The sequence below is a fragment of the Ursus americanus genome, chromosome 10, assembly GCF_024610735.1.
Source record: "Ursus americanus isolate L20-20 chromosome 10, mUrsAme1.1.p, whole genome shotgun sequence".
NCBI classification, from domain to species: domain Eukaryota; kingdom Metazoa; phylum Chordata; class Mammalia; order Carnivora; family Ursidae; genus Ursus; species Ursus americanus.
Window position 1 is genome coordinate 76,339,117 of NC_142136.1, and position 15,725 is coordinate 76,354,841.

A 15,725-nucleotide genomic window follows, 5' to 3' on the forward strand; every position below is an offset into this window, starting at 1 on the left:
AGTGCAGAGCCCAATGCAGGGCTTGATCTCACAACCCTGAGATCATAACCCCAGCTGAAATCAAGAGTCAGATGCTTAACTGACGGAGCCACCCAGGCACCCTTAGGTCTGCGTATTTTAAACTGTGGTCCTTAGCTCTCCCTTTGGAGAACCACCAAGAAGACTTGTTAAAAGGAACTTTCCTGAATGTGCAAGGTGAACCTAGAACATCTTGTCATACGGGAAAGGAAAGAAGCCATTCAAAAAGACTCAGGAGGTAATGTGAATCAGCATGCACTGGTTGAAATGGGGCAATGTGAGAATAGACATGTCAATGGATCAAAATATACCCTGGTATGTTCAAACGATACCAAAACCAAAACAAACACTCCTGGGTAACTTTCACAGAATGCTAGAGAAACAACTTACCCCTTTGGAAACTGACAAAGGGGAAAAGCAAACATTTATTCTCTCTCTCCTGTTAGAACCTAACCTCAGGACAACCAAATAGTTGTTGCAAGGAGGTTTCTCTTTACAAAAGAATTCCAACTGATAAATGAAGATAGAATGATAGAATATCGCCACTGTGCCACCCCCCAATGCAGTAATAGATTAGGTGCTGAGCATCCACATTTCCTAACACAACACAGGAGAAACAGCCATACTAGGTTGATACTAGCTGCCTAACTATGGGAGTATATTACGTTCATCTTGCCAAAAAATCAAATCTGAACCTGATTAAGCAGCTTGGTCCAACCACCAATTTACGTGATGTAAAAGGGATATAGGAAAATGTTAAAAGGCACCAGGAATGCAAGCAGCAAAAATGAGACGGTGGAAATCTCTGCAGGACATCTAACCTGGTTTCTTCGGTAAATATATTGCAGGGGGGAAAAGAAGACAAAATGAAAAACAGGGGATGTCCTAAAAGTGACTGAGGCATATTAGCCACCTGCACTGTATAGACTTTAATCCTAATTCAAACAGAGGGCAAAAACTATATTTTTGAAGAGAAAATTAGAAATTTGAATATTGATCCTATTTGATGATTTTCAGGGATTATTGTTAACTTCTTTAGGCGTGAAAATAATGTCATGGTTATATATTTTTTCAAGGTTCTATTTATTTGTTTGTCAGAGAGAGAGAGCAGGGGGGAAGGGCAGAGAGAGAGGGAGAAGCAGACTGAGCCAAAGACAGATGCCCAACCGACCAAGCCTCCCAGGCATCCCATGGTCATATTTTCTTTTAATTGAGGTATAATTCACATACAACAGAATTTACCATTTATAGGGTAGAATTCAATGGTTTTAGCATTTTCACAAGGTTATACAATGATCACCATTATCAAATTCCAGAATGCTTTCATCACCTCAAAAAGAAACTTCATACTCATTAGCTGTCACTTGCCCTTCCCTTCTTTCTCTTGTTTCCTAGCAACCAGTAATCTACTGTCCCTATGGATTTGCCAATTAAGGGCATTTCATATCAATTGATCATATAATATATAGACTTCTGTGACTGGGTTTTTACACTAGCATGTTTTTAATGTTTATCTACACAGTAACATGTATAAGTATTGCATTCATTACTTGTTATGGTCAAATAATATTCCATTGAATGGATGTATCACATTTGGTTTATCCTTTCATCAGCTGATGGACACCTGGGCTATTTCCACTTTTTGGCTATTATAAATAATGCTGCTGTGAACATTTATGTACAAGTATTTCTTAAACATTTATTTATTTGGGGGGGAGGGGCAGAAGGACAGAATCTCAAGCAGACTCCCTGCTGAGTGGGAAGCCATATGTGGGACTCAATCCCATAACCCATGAGATCATGACCTGAGCAGAAACCAAGTGTGAGATTCAACCTGACTGAGCCACCCAGACGCCACTATGTACAAGTTTTAGTATAAGTATTGTTTCCACTTCTCTTATGTATATACATAAGTGTAGTTGCTGGGTCATGGTAACTCAATGTTTCATGTTTTAAAGAACTATCAAATCACTTTCCACAGTAATTATACCATTTTACATTCTCCCCAACAATGTATGAGGACTCCACACCTTAGCCAACATTTATTATGTCTTTTTTTATTATAGTCATCCTAGCGAGTGCGAGTTAGTATCTCATTATGGTTTTGATTTACATTTCCCTAATGACTAACGATGTTGAACATCTTTTCATGTGCTTCCTAGCTATTTATATATATTTGGGGGGGGCACATGTTTATTTGAATCCTTTGCTTGTGTTTTAATTGGGATGTCTCTATATTGTTGAGTTATTAAAGTTCTTTATATATTCTAGATACATTATTAAGTGTATCTTTTTATTAGATATATGATTTATGATTATTTTCTTCCATTCTGTGACTTGTCTTTTCACTCTCTTTTTTTAAAGATTTTATTTATTTATTTATTTATTTATTTATTTATTTATTTATTTAAGAGATAGAGATAGAGAGAGAGTGCACCAGCAGTGGGGAGGGACAGACAGAAAGGGAGAAGCAGACTCTCCGCTGAGCAGGGAGCCCAACATAGGGCTTGATCCCAGGACCCCAGAATCATGACCTGAGCCAAAGGCAGTTGCTTAACTGACTGAGCCACCCAGGCACCCCATCTTCAGTTTCTTGATACTATCGTTTTATGTACAAATGCTTTTATTTTTGATAAACTACAATTTATCAAATTTTTTCTATTGTTGGTTGTGCTTTTGGTGTCATATCTAAGAAAGGTTACTAAATCCAAGGTCATGAAGATTTACACCTATGTTTTCTTCTTAGTATTTTATCATTTTAACTCTTACATTTAGGTCTTCGATCCATTTTGAATTAAATTTTGCATATGGTGTGAGGTAGGGATTTCCCTGTGGCTATCCAGTTGTCCCAGCACCATCTGTTGAAAAGACTATTTTTCCTCCATTGAATTGCCTGGACAACCTTATCAAAAATCAATTGATCATAGAAGTGTGGGTTTGTTTCTGGACTCTTAATTCTATTGATGTATATGGCTATTTTTGTGCCAGTATCACACTGCTTTGATTTCTGTAGCTTTGTAGTAGGTTTTGAAGTTGGGAAGTGTGAGTCTTCCAACTTTGTTTTTTCTTTTGAAGATTGTTTTATCTATTCTGGTCCATTGAAACTTAAGGTTGGCTTTTCCCTTTCCATGAAAAAACATTTGGAATTTTGATCAGTATTATATTAAATCTGTAGATAAATTTTAACAGTGTTAAATTGTCCAACCTACGAACACAGACATATTTCCATTTATTTAGGTCTTCTTTAATTTCTTTCAACAATATTTTGTAGTTTTCAGTATATAAGTCTTGTGCTTCTTGGTTAAATTTATTCCCAAATATTTTCTTCTTTTTGATTCTATTATAGATGGCTTTTTTCTTCATTTCATTTTCATATTATTCATTGCTAGTGTACAGAAATAAAATTCATTTTTTATATTGCTCTTGTATCCTTTTACTTTGCTAAACTAATCTATTAGGATTAACAGTTTTATTCATATGTATTTTTAGGATAGTCATCTATAAATGAAGATAATCTTATTTCTTCCTTTCTAATTTGGGTGCCTTTTATTGTTTTTATATTTTTCAGTGCCCTTATCTTTTAAAGATAAGCATTGAAATATTTATAGAAAAAAAATGATGTCTGGGATTTGCTTCAGAATAATACAGAGGGAGGATACAAGAAGATAAACAAGATGTGCCATGTGTTGAAACTGGGTGATGGATATGTGGAGGTTCATTATACTAATCTCTTTATTTTTGTAAATACTTTAAAATTTCCATAATAAAAACCAAAATGAACATGCCTGGAGTCATCACTTTGGATGGACTTTTGGACTCAGAATGTCTGGGTAGGGGTGAACTTTTTTAACAACGCCCCAGACTCTTCCTATAGACAATATTGTTTAAGGGTTTCCATCCCAGTCTGTGAATTACGAATGAACAGAGCTATCTTTATCCTGGCCCAGAATCCCTTCCAGGTTTTCACCACCTTGGTGCTTTGCCGAACTCGGGTCTGTGTTCAAGAAGCCATGATGAAAGATGCCCCTTTACTTTCACAAAAACCTGTGATTTGGCAGTGTCATTTATAGTGAATATTTTGGTTGCTTGAGAATGTTAAATTTTGTTAACTTTTCACTCCATTAGGCCACTTTCACAAAAAAGGGGGGTACTGGGAGGCCATGCAAATATTGTTGAACCCAAGTTTTTAAAGTAGTATTTCACTTGTTTCTACTCTTTGTCTTATCACTATCAAGTAACACAAGTTTAAGAATAAATTGCCTTGAAACCAAATGTCAGTGAACTGTGTAGTGTTATACAAGCCATTCTTTTGTTTTTTACATAAGAATAACTTAGTAGTTAAATAGAAGTAGATAGTTTTATCTTAAAACACAATAAGAAAAAATATCTAATTCTGCCTTCTAGATTTTGAAGGTGAAGTTATAGCTCTCTGAGCCTCCTTTCTGGGTGCTATTTAAAAATTATGTTTCCAAGCCCACAGACCTGTGTTTAGACCACACAGGCTGTCCCCAGAGATGCCCCTTCTGTACCTCATTTATTGCTTTCTGTAGCTGCACTCATCTGAACTTCAGACTCCAATTAAGCCCTGAATTTTGGTTTGATACCCTCTGAGCACTCAAGCCCTTGCTTTGTTGGTATATCTTACTGCTCTGTTGCTGCATAAAAAGCATGCCATCATTACTTCTCTTGGATGTGGGGCTCTCTCCATCAGTCTTTTCTGTTCCTTCTCTTCATAGTCCTTGCCACAAAAGTGCTCAGTGGATGCTATTGGCTGACATCCAGTCCTATCTAACCTTACTAAATAGCATACCTACAGAAACTAAACATTACGCTATTATGGGATCCTGGGCATTTGAAAGAATATTGTAACATGCACTGCCCAGATTTATGTTTAGCACTTAGCAGCCGAGCAATAGAGGCAACTGCAAATATGAAATTTATTTGCAGCTGAGCAGACAAGTACTTGTTTTGCACACAAATGAAACCCCATACGTCTGTGCCAGTTGTGCTTTTTTATAGAACTTACATGTAATGACTGCATCTTAAATTAACGTTCAGCACTGCCAGAGAATTTTCAGGGCTGAGCCCCTGGTACTGATGTTTGTCCTTGATCTGCCCATTTGGTGCCTGAGATAATGCCCACTAGATAGGAGAACGGTTTCCTGGAAGTGAAAGAGCAAATTCCTCTGAGCATTCCTCATGGTGTCAGGAATTGCCTCTCTTGAGGAAGGAATTGAAATCATTTGACCATCTCTCTTTACCCATAGTCTCAATTTCCTGACATTCAGAGTTTTTCAGTGACACATTCTGCTGGGCGTGTGAACTGACCAAACAGGGCGTGGCCTTACAGAACGCGCTGTGGTGAGCAAACTGACCTCTTGTTTCCAGCGGAGATGGGCCAGTGTTTGTGTGCGTGTGCGCACACATATGTTAACAAAGGATAGGGTTTGACTTTGATCAATCCAGCTAAGTTTGTGATGAACATAAAAACAAACCTTCAAAAAATGGTGACGTGGTGACATGAGATTATGGGGTATCAACAAGTTCAAAGTCATCTTCTTTGTATTTCCAGTCTAACCTGTAAATCCTATGTTTCTTCTCTTTGTATAACAGCACCAGAGGAAAACTAGGGTTATCCCTGAATCAGAGCCCCGAGTTTCAGAGATCCACCATAACACATTGCTCTATTCTTGTCAAACAAAATACTTGTCAGGCCTTAAAATGGCTTAGAATTAATTCCACAGCTGGCAGTTATGATATTCAACTTGTGGCATTCCTTCCTAAGGTTAGGGAAATTCCATTCAAAGTCCCCAAATTCTTTGTTTGTTTGTTTTCAGCATGTACAGCCTGTGGAGTTTAATATAGATAAATAGTTTTATAAAAAACAATTCCGCTTCTGCAGGATGTTGGTCACAACTATGCCTTACTTAAAAATCATCATAAATGCCTTATTTCGATTTTCTGTTCATGATTTCTAAAAAAGCACAGCTATGGGCTATAATTGGTAGCATACAGTGCTACTACCTTCTGTAGAAATGCATTTCCTTCCCTAAATTTGATGTTAATAATTCGATTCATTAGGCTGAAAACTCACCAAAAGATTGTTGACTTTATCCTCCCTTCCAGGATGTTATTTTCACTCTTTTGAGATTAGGTAAGTTCCAGCTCTTCAAAATTTTTCCTTGGATAAAAAGTTTATTTATTCGACAACCACCTACTATATGCCAGGGACTTCGCATACATTGTGCTATTTGATCCTATGACACTGTGAGATGGATATGAACCCTTGCTTTATAAACGAGGGAACCAAGCCTCTGAAAAGTCTTGATGAAATTGGTCAAGATCTCACAACTAACCAGATATGTTGGCTCCAAAGACTGGCTCTTTTCATTACACTCAGCTGCCTCCTAGACCAGAGGTTATTTGCTTGCAATCCAGGATCAGGAAGTGTTTCGTGGAGGAGGTGGCAGGGTGGAGAGCTCTTTTAAATCAGAGTGGTGGAAGCTTTCAGAACAATGAGTGGGGAAAAGTACTAAGGATAGAAACCATGTAGAAAATAAAGAGACATGAGACATACATACGACATTTCTGGGCCCCTGAAATCACACCATTAGAAAGCAGTTACTTTCAATTGTTCTACCACATTTATAGATCACCTCCTAGGTACCAGCCTTGTTCTAGGGTGCTGAGGATGAGCTAAGACTAAAATAATCCCTGTCATAGTGCAGTTGACAGTAGCAGGGTAAGGTCTCTCCTTCCTTCCCCACTTCACTTAGTAATTCATTCATACCTTTTTTTTCCAGAAACTTCAGAAGTGCATCCAGGAGACAAGACTCAGAGAGAAGCCTGGGAGCGGGTTCTGACTGATGGAGTATCCCTGGGGTGGCAGAGCTGCCCATGGGCATCAGTTCCCCCAGAGAGTCTGTCTGTGTTCAGCCTGGGTCCCATCGCAGATGGGAGGGAGGTGTTACCAGACAGACAGGTGCAGGGAGGCTGTTGGGAATAACCCACTTACACCTGAATGGCGTTGTGGTCCACTTGTCTGGGCCTTTGTTCAGAGTCTTGTTGCCTTGGTCCTCACTTCCAGTCTTCCTCACACACCTGCACCTGCCTGTTGTGCTCATCTCACCCGGACATGAACCCACACCTTTTTTTGTCTCCCCTACGAGAGGAGAGCTCTTCATAGGTGAGGCGGGCTTAGTCCTCTCTCCCTTGACTTCACACAGGCCAGGTGCAGGAAGGTAGAATCAGACTGGAGGGAGGGAGGAAAAGGTGGACCCAGGGAACAAAGGAGCTCAGAGGGGATGGTGAAAAGGAGCTCCAAGGCTGAGTGCTGAGGGACTTCAGGAGAGAAAAAAGGTGGGGTGCATGTGGTGTTAGTTAGACCCAGAGGTAGACAGGTGACTCTGGGACCTAACAGATGTGAGCCTCCTCCTTTCTTCCCACAAGCCCAGCTGGACTCTGTGCATCAGCCTTATAAGTCAAGTGGGAGTTGTGAACCAATAAGTTGGCCTGAACTTGGTTTCCAGATGTGTCCTGTTTCACCAGCATTGTATATTCACAAAATTTGACTTTGTGAACTTTTAGGTGAGGCATGCATCCCCCCACAGGTCCAGGTGTTCTTTATTTCTTACAGGGGTCCAAACACAGGGTCATTTTACTTACCTGGTTGGTCTGTGGAAGCATTTGCATAGCCTGAGCTCTATAGCAATATCTGGGGGAGGTACCCGAAAAGCAGGAGTCGCTGACATCCCCCTCTTTGTCATCCCCTATGTAACCCAATGCCAAGTTTGTCGATCTTGCCTCCTTACCAGCCCCCCTCCCCATCCAATTTTCCCATGCCCACTGCTGTGGCTCTGGGGTGACAGCTGGCAACCTTTTCCTGTAATAAGCCAGATAGCAAATACTTAGGCTTTACAGTTCATATCATATCTGTCATAACTACTCAACTCTAGTGTAGGGCAAAAGCAGCTATAGATAGCATGTAACTGAATGAGTGTTGTTGTGTTCCAATAAAGCTTTATTCATGGACACTGAACTATAGATTCATAAGATAGTCATGAATCATGAAATATTATTTTTCTGACTTTCCCCCCTATTTAAAAATATAAACACCATTCTTACCTCAGGGACCACATAAAAACAGGTAGTGGCCTAGATTTGGCCCATGAGCCATAGTTTTCTGACTCTTTACTGTGGGTTGAGTTGTGTCCCTCCGAAATTCATATGTTGGAGTCCTAACCCCCAGTACCTCCAGAATGTGACCTTATTCTGAGATAGAGTCTCTGTACTGGTAATCAAGTTGAAGTGAGGTGGTCATGTTGGGCCCTAATGCAGTATTATTGTATATCCTTGTAAAAAGGGGAAATTGTAACACAGATACATACAGAGGAAGACCATGTGAAGACACAGGGAGAAAATGACCACCAACAAACCAAGGAACACCGGAAGCTACCAGAAGCTCGTAGAGAGGCCTGGAACAGATTCTCCCTCACAGCCCTCACTAGGAACCGGCTCTGTTGACATCTTGATCTCAGATTTCTACCCTCCCCGACCATGAGATGATACATTCGTGTTGTTTAAGGCCCCCCCACCCCCCGTTTGTGGTAAACGCCTATCGCCCTGCTCTGAGGAAGCACCCTCATCTCTCACCTCTGTGAGACCGGTGACTGCTTAAGCTCCTTCCCTACCAGCTCCACCACCTGCTCTCCACACAGTGGCCAGAGTGATCTTTTTACAATCACTTCAGTCTTCCGCTTAGACCTTCTCCCATTGCTCTGAGGTAGATAAAGTCCCGCATCCTTACCCTTCCCAGAAGTCTGGCCCTGCCTGCCCTCCAAACCTTTCCTTTCGACCCCACCCCCTTGTGCCCTCCTGCCACCGACACTTCCTGCAGCTATAGAGTGAAGACTGCCTTCATGGGCCTCTTCCTCCAGAAAAATTAAAATGATATTTATGACTGTGTATAAAGGCAAATATAATTGATAATTGATATTACATTCACATTTTTCTTTTGATTTTAAAAGATGTTAAAATTAGAACGTCTTTGTGGACCTGATAGGAAGGTTGCCCTGGCAGTTCTCTCTGCCTCTTGGTGAGGCTGAAGGGGGACATGAGAGGGACTTAGGTCACCAACATCTCTTTCAGCCCCTCTAAGTAAACTTTTGTGGCCCCTATCAGCATCAGGCCCAAATCACTCCTATCAGCATCACCAAGAGGGGGTTTGTTTGGTGAAAAAAATAAGGTCCGTACAGCAAGAGTGGACTGGCTACAATCTTCACAGGGCACTTGGTAGCACAGCACTCCCCCCCTCCTTTATAGAAATTCTCAAGTCCCCAGGTCTAGGATGCTGCTCCCACCCCATCCCTACCCTGACTGCCTCCTGTGCCCAACAGGATTTAGAGGAATTTGATTATATGACCCTTAATACTGTTTCTAATCATGCATTTGTTTTTATGATGATTGATTTATGGCCACCTCCTCCCCCTTGGAGTGGTAATTTCTTGTCTGAGTTTGCTTACCACCATTATGATCTCAATGCCCAGCACGGTCGCCTAGAATTCAATATACATGTGATAAATGAATCAATGACAAAGTATTTCTAATTCTTGAAATTTCACCTAAAGAGATTCAGTCCTTTGAATTTTAAAGGCTTTACATCTCCTGGCTTCCCTTTAAAATGCAAATACTCAGTGGTTATTAGTTAGGAAGGAAACGCAGCATCAGAATGGGCTCAGACATGGCGACCACACTGGGACCAGCACTGTCCTGGGGACATGGTGTTACAGCATTGGTTATCTTCCATGAGGACCTCAAAGAACTTCCTCTATTACTTTTGACCTCCTTTTAGGGCCCACTAATAAAAAGGACTTGGGGGGCGCCTGGGTGGCTCAGCTGGGTAAGCGGTTAAGCATCTGTCTTCAGCTCAGGTCATGATCCTGGGGTCCTGGGATCAAGCCCTGTGTTGGGCTCCCTGCTCACCGAGGAGCCTGTTTCTCCCTCTCCCACTCTTCCTACTTGTGCACGCTCTCTTTCTCTGTCTCTCTTTTTCTCTCTGTCAAATAAATAAATAAAATCTTTAAAAAATAGGGGAGGGTGATTTGGGCTCAGGCATCTGTGTGATCCTGTGGTGTTTCTAGTGCATTTAGTAATTAAAACTTACTCTGGAGAGGAAAACTGAGAAATCTGCCAAGAACAATTCTACAGTAATAGGGTGGGCAACCACAATCCGAAAGCCCTGTCTGTCACCGGAGCACCAATGTTCCTTGATTATTTTCCTGCTGGGAGCTCAGCCCTTTCCTCTCCACCTGCTTTGTCTCCTGAGTGCAAGTTCTCTGAGCTTCTGCTCCAATTGCACTTCTTGGCTTCTCCTTCTGTTTTCCTACCACTTCTGCCCTTTCCTAGTCAGATTTTACCTAAAATTTCTCTAGACTGTTCAGTATTTGAGTAGTTGCGTGTTTGCTACAGAGATCTTCAACACATACTCATTTTGAAAAATATATAGCATACTATCTGCTAAATAAAGGCATACTGGTGGGGGGGGGGGTAACCATGGAAGCTTAAAAACCAGCAAGAGCCTGGCCAAAACAAAATCCATCATTCTGATCTCTCAGTGTAAAATTAATGTTAGTTCAGATCTGAGTTGTGATTTTTTTTAGTGTAGTTTCCGCTGTTCAGAAACTATTTTCCTTTTCCCTTGACTTCTTAGATGTCCAGGCACGGGATCTGTGAAATTCATGCATCCATTGTCAAGGGAGCAATCATCTCTAATATCTGAATCTTGCTTTATGCTTTTACAGTGATTATTTGAATGCTGTAGCTTTGTATTTTGGAATTTTTAGTAGTCTATAAATGTTCTGTCTGCCTTGCTATTATCACCATGGTATTCGTTCGGTATAGATGGGCACGAACATGTCCCTTGATCTGGGGGACCTTTTTTTTTTAAGCACATTTTTCTCTTTCTAAGTGTAAATATAATTTAAATTCACTATTGTACTCTTCCCTCCCTCATAATTCCATCCTGGAAAAGAAACATTAAAATGCAGACTTAGCCCTTCATAAGTAAACCAAATCCTGTTTGGTGTGAATGTAATTGATTGCTTTCAGCAATATTAAAAAAAATAATACTTTGGTTGTCAGCAGCCATTTACAGGTAAACATGTCTCTTTATCCGTTCTCACTTATTATCAATTCCCTGAAATTCCAAGGTCTGCTTCTGAGGAAAGGCATGAAATATAACTAATTGAAATTAATTATGTGATGGGAATAATATTTTCTGTTAATAGTAAATATTCAAATGGTTTGGGGCTACCGATGATTTAAAGGAAAGGCTTCTAATTTCAAAGTTAAGATAATTATATCTAACATAAGGGAAAAACAAGAGAAAGGGTACACTTATTATGGTTATTTTACATCTGCCATCTTTACAGGGATTTTCATTTGTTCGTTTATTAGTAAAAACAAAACAAAAGAAAACAAAAAACAATTGTCGAGCAGCTTCTGTGTACTAGGCAAGGGGCTAAATACTGTGGTGGCTACTATATGCACCTAAATCCTGAGCGCTCACTCACCTCAAGGAGCTAGAAGTCTAACAGGAGCATTAGGACAAGCCTGCAAATGACCAGGATACCAGACCATTTCTCATCGGGAGAGAAGTCCTACACAGGCCTGCTGGGAGTTCAAAAGAAGAGAAAGCTGTTACTTCTGACTTAGACGGTCAAGGACGGCTTCTTGGAGACGGTGAATTAGAAAGTGTCTAGTAAAGGAGAAACCTCATGAAGGAGGGTGTAGCAATTTCCTTCTGTTGCCACAAGAAATTCCACAAACTTAGTGGCTTAAAGCAACAAAAATGTCTTCTCTTACAGTTCCGAAGACCAGAAGTCCAACACGGATCTCAATGGCTAAAACCAAGATGTTGTCAGGGCTGAATTCTTTTCCGGAGATTCTAGGAGGGGGAGTCTATTTCCTGTCCATTTGGGTTGCTAGCAGAATTCAGTTCTTTGTGGTTGTAGGACTGAGGTTCCTGTTTTCTTGCTGGCTATACGTTGAGGGCTTTACAAAGTTTCTAGAGGCCACTATATTCCTTGGATCATGGCCCTTCCTCTATCTCCAAAGCCAGTTGCAGATCAAATCCCTCCCATGTTGTAGCATCTGTTCTCCCCCACTTTTAAGGACACTTTTAATTACACTGGGCCCCACCTGAATAATACAAAATAATCTCCCCAATCTCAATGTCTGTAACTTTAATTACATCTGCAATGTCCCTTTTGCCATGTGGAGTAACATTCACAGGCCCCAGGCATTAAGGCATGAATATCTTGGGGGGAGGCAGCATTCAGCTACCTACCACATGGGAGTAGGATTTCAACAAGGAAAGAAAGTGGGGAGTAGACAGCCACGCCTGGCAAGGCATGAGCAGGCACGGAGGCAGACTCCAAGCAGGAAACAGCCATTTCGTTTGCATGGAGGTCTAGGGTACACACACCTGCACTCATGCACACACAGAGTCAAAGAGTGCAAAAGAAGCCTGGAAATACATTTTTCCACTTCATCATGGAGGGTTGTCAATTATCAAAGAGTCTAGGCTTTGTTCGATAGGCAGTGGGGAGCTTCTGGAGGTTTTTGAGTAGGCTGCACATTAAGAAAACTAATGTGGCTTTGGGCTGTGAAGAATGGATGGGAAAAAGATGAAACTGAAAGGAGGGGAACCCACTTAAGCTGCCATATTGGTCTAAAAACGAAAGGGAACGGTGATGCCGGGGTCTCCCATCCCATTCTTCACCTGTGTTGCAGACCTAAGGTGGTAAGGTAACAAATATGTGCTTCTGCAAGTCATTAATTATGTGGTAATTTATTACTGCAGCAGAATTCTCCCATTGAAAACAAGTTCTCCCCTTGAACCCTCATTGTCCTCCAGCTACTTTCATTTCCTTGTTTCTTTGCCACCTTACTCATCACAAATGTTTCCCATCTAACGTCTCCCTTTCTCAGCCCTCCAAGAGAGAGCTCTCCGCTAAGTTTCCAAAGACTGCCAGGTTTTTAAATCCAATGGACATTTTTCAGTTCTCATTTTACCTGACTTTTTAGGAGCTTGCATCTTTGTTGATCCCGCCTTCCCTGAAACACTCTTTCCTTTGTTTCTATGAAACCACATTGACTTCCAGCTCCCTGGCAGCTTGTCTGTTTCCTGTGCAGGCTCACCCTGCTCTACTCACTGTGGAATGTTGCATTTCCTCAACATCCAAGTCCCCTCCCCCTCTCCCTCTACACTTTCCCTGTGGGCAAATTCCTCTACACCCCCGGGCTTCGGTGGCCACCTGCAGTATCTGCAGGCAACTCACAAGGTTGGATCTCCTGATCAGATTTCTTCTGAGCTATGAATGGGTGTCTACAACTGCCTTCATAACACCTCCATTCACTCCACTCCACCCCAAATGATAGCTCCAAAACCAAATGCAGGATCTCAGTGCAATGGATGGCGCTATCGCCCACCAGTTCGAGAAGTTAGAAACCTAGGAGCCACTTCCTTCTCCCTTGGGCCATACAGCTGATCCCATTGTTATTTCTCCATTTCACCAACTCTATTCCTCGTCCAAAGCTACCATCTTAGCCCAAGCTATATCACTTCGTTCCTTGACCAGTCTTTGCCCCCTTCCTCTCAGCTCCCACTCTTCCTTCCCTCAGCCCCCAGAGTGATCTTTTGGAAACACATCAGATCATGTCATTCCATCATGTCCCTTTCATGACTTCCCATTGTTCTGAGTATAAAGAATAAAATCCTTAAAGTGACACACAAGGCCCTACAAAGCCTGACCACTGTCTACCTCTCTATTCTCACCTTTTATCTCCCACCCCTTACTTCTGCATGCCAATAACAATGGTCTTTTTTTAGCATTTGAGGTGGTGCCTTATGTTCCTTCCCCCACAGGGCCTTTGCACAGGTAGTTCTCTTTGTTAGAATGCTTTTCCTGTCCATCCTGTTAATTTCTTTGCATCTTTTACATCTCAGCTAAAGTGCTTCCTGCTTTCTTAGACCAGGTCACATCCCCTCTTTTATAAAATCTCATGGATAGTTTTGTCTCCTTTATAGTACTAGCCACAATCCAAAATTTCCATGTTTGTAGCATTACCTCATTATTATTTACCTCTCCCAGTAGACTTGTAAGCTCCATGAGAATGCCTGTGTTCGGTATTTTGTCCCTGGTGCCTACCACATCTGGGCACCCAATGTGTTGAACAAATTAGGTACTGCTGAAGAGGGTGGTAAGACTAGCATATTGTAAATGCATGATAAACATTTGAGTGAATATATGTGTTCCATTTTAGGCCACTTTGACTTTGAAAGGTTGTCAAGCCACAGATGTGAAAATGTCAAGCATTGGTTGGAAGTGTAGAAATGAATATGTGGGACTTCCAAATGCAAGTTAGAACTTTCTTACCCATGAACACACCCAGAATTCCTGTGTATGCAAAATACCAGGGAGAATAGATAGGCAAACTCAAGATCTTGTTTTTCCTTGAGGTCACCTTTCAGTGTAGACAAAAACCTTGTTCCGTTCTCTCATTGTGTGAACGCTGGGCACTGTGATGCTTCCCACCAGAGTGTTGTCCTCTCATATCCTCTCTCTGCCTGAGCTCAGTTTAACTTTCCCTCACCTCCCCTCCCAGTCGTATCTCCCCAATATTCTTTCAGCTCCTCTCTCCTCTCCAAGCCTTAATTCGACGGTGTGGAAGCACAGAGTGATACCATCTGCTCCTCCCAACTTCTCTGTTTACTTCATGACCTTACTTCTCTACCATGCTCCCTACTCTCTCCATTCTGTCCATTCTCCGCATGCCTGAAATACCAGGCTTTCCCATGACTTTGCTACTGCCCTTCTCTCTTTCCAAGTGTCTTTACCTTAAACTTTAGTTCTTTCTCTCACCTCTTTCTGAGGGATATCAGCTCTGGGATGTTTTTCAAGTTTCAGCCCCAAACTGAGAAACTCTTTCTGTTCTGAAGTTGCTAGCTATCGAATACAATCTGTGTGACTGCTTCCTGACTTGTACAGATTTCCCTGTGCTCTTTGAAATTGGGCAGGCTGTCTGTCACTGGCCTCCTTCCATTTCTGCATGTGAAATCACCTTATCATCATCATCTCATCAGGGTTTTTATTATCAAAACCCATTTATCAAGCATCTAACTATAACACATGCAATTGTTGTTTTTTCCAGATCTGATTAACAAAAGAAAATACATAGTCTTAAAAGCACTGTTCGATAACAACCAAAACATTTAGTAGTTAATTTTAAAGTAGACCATGAAAAATAGACCATGAAAATGTTTCTTTTACAATTACCCAATTAAATATTTATTGTCAATTTAGATGAGCTCAGACATTTCCCTTTGAAAATGTTAATTTTGCTGTTGAAATTGATGTGGAGAGGAGAGTTTGAGCCTTAGACTTTTAGTTTTTCCTAAAGCAAGTATTACCAATGTTTACCACAAAAGATGAAATTAAAAATTTGAAGGACGCCTGGGTGGCTCAGTTGGTTAAGCATCTGCCTTGGGCTAAGATCATGATCCCATGGTCCTGGATTTGAGCCCCGCATCAGTCTTCTTGCTCAGTGCAGAGCCTGCTTCTCCTTCTGCCTGCTGCTCCCCCTGCTTGTGCATGCTCGCTCTCTCTGACAAGCAAATAAATAAAATCTTTTTTAAAAAAATTAAT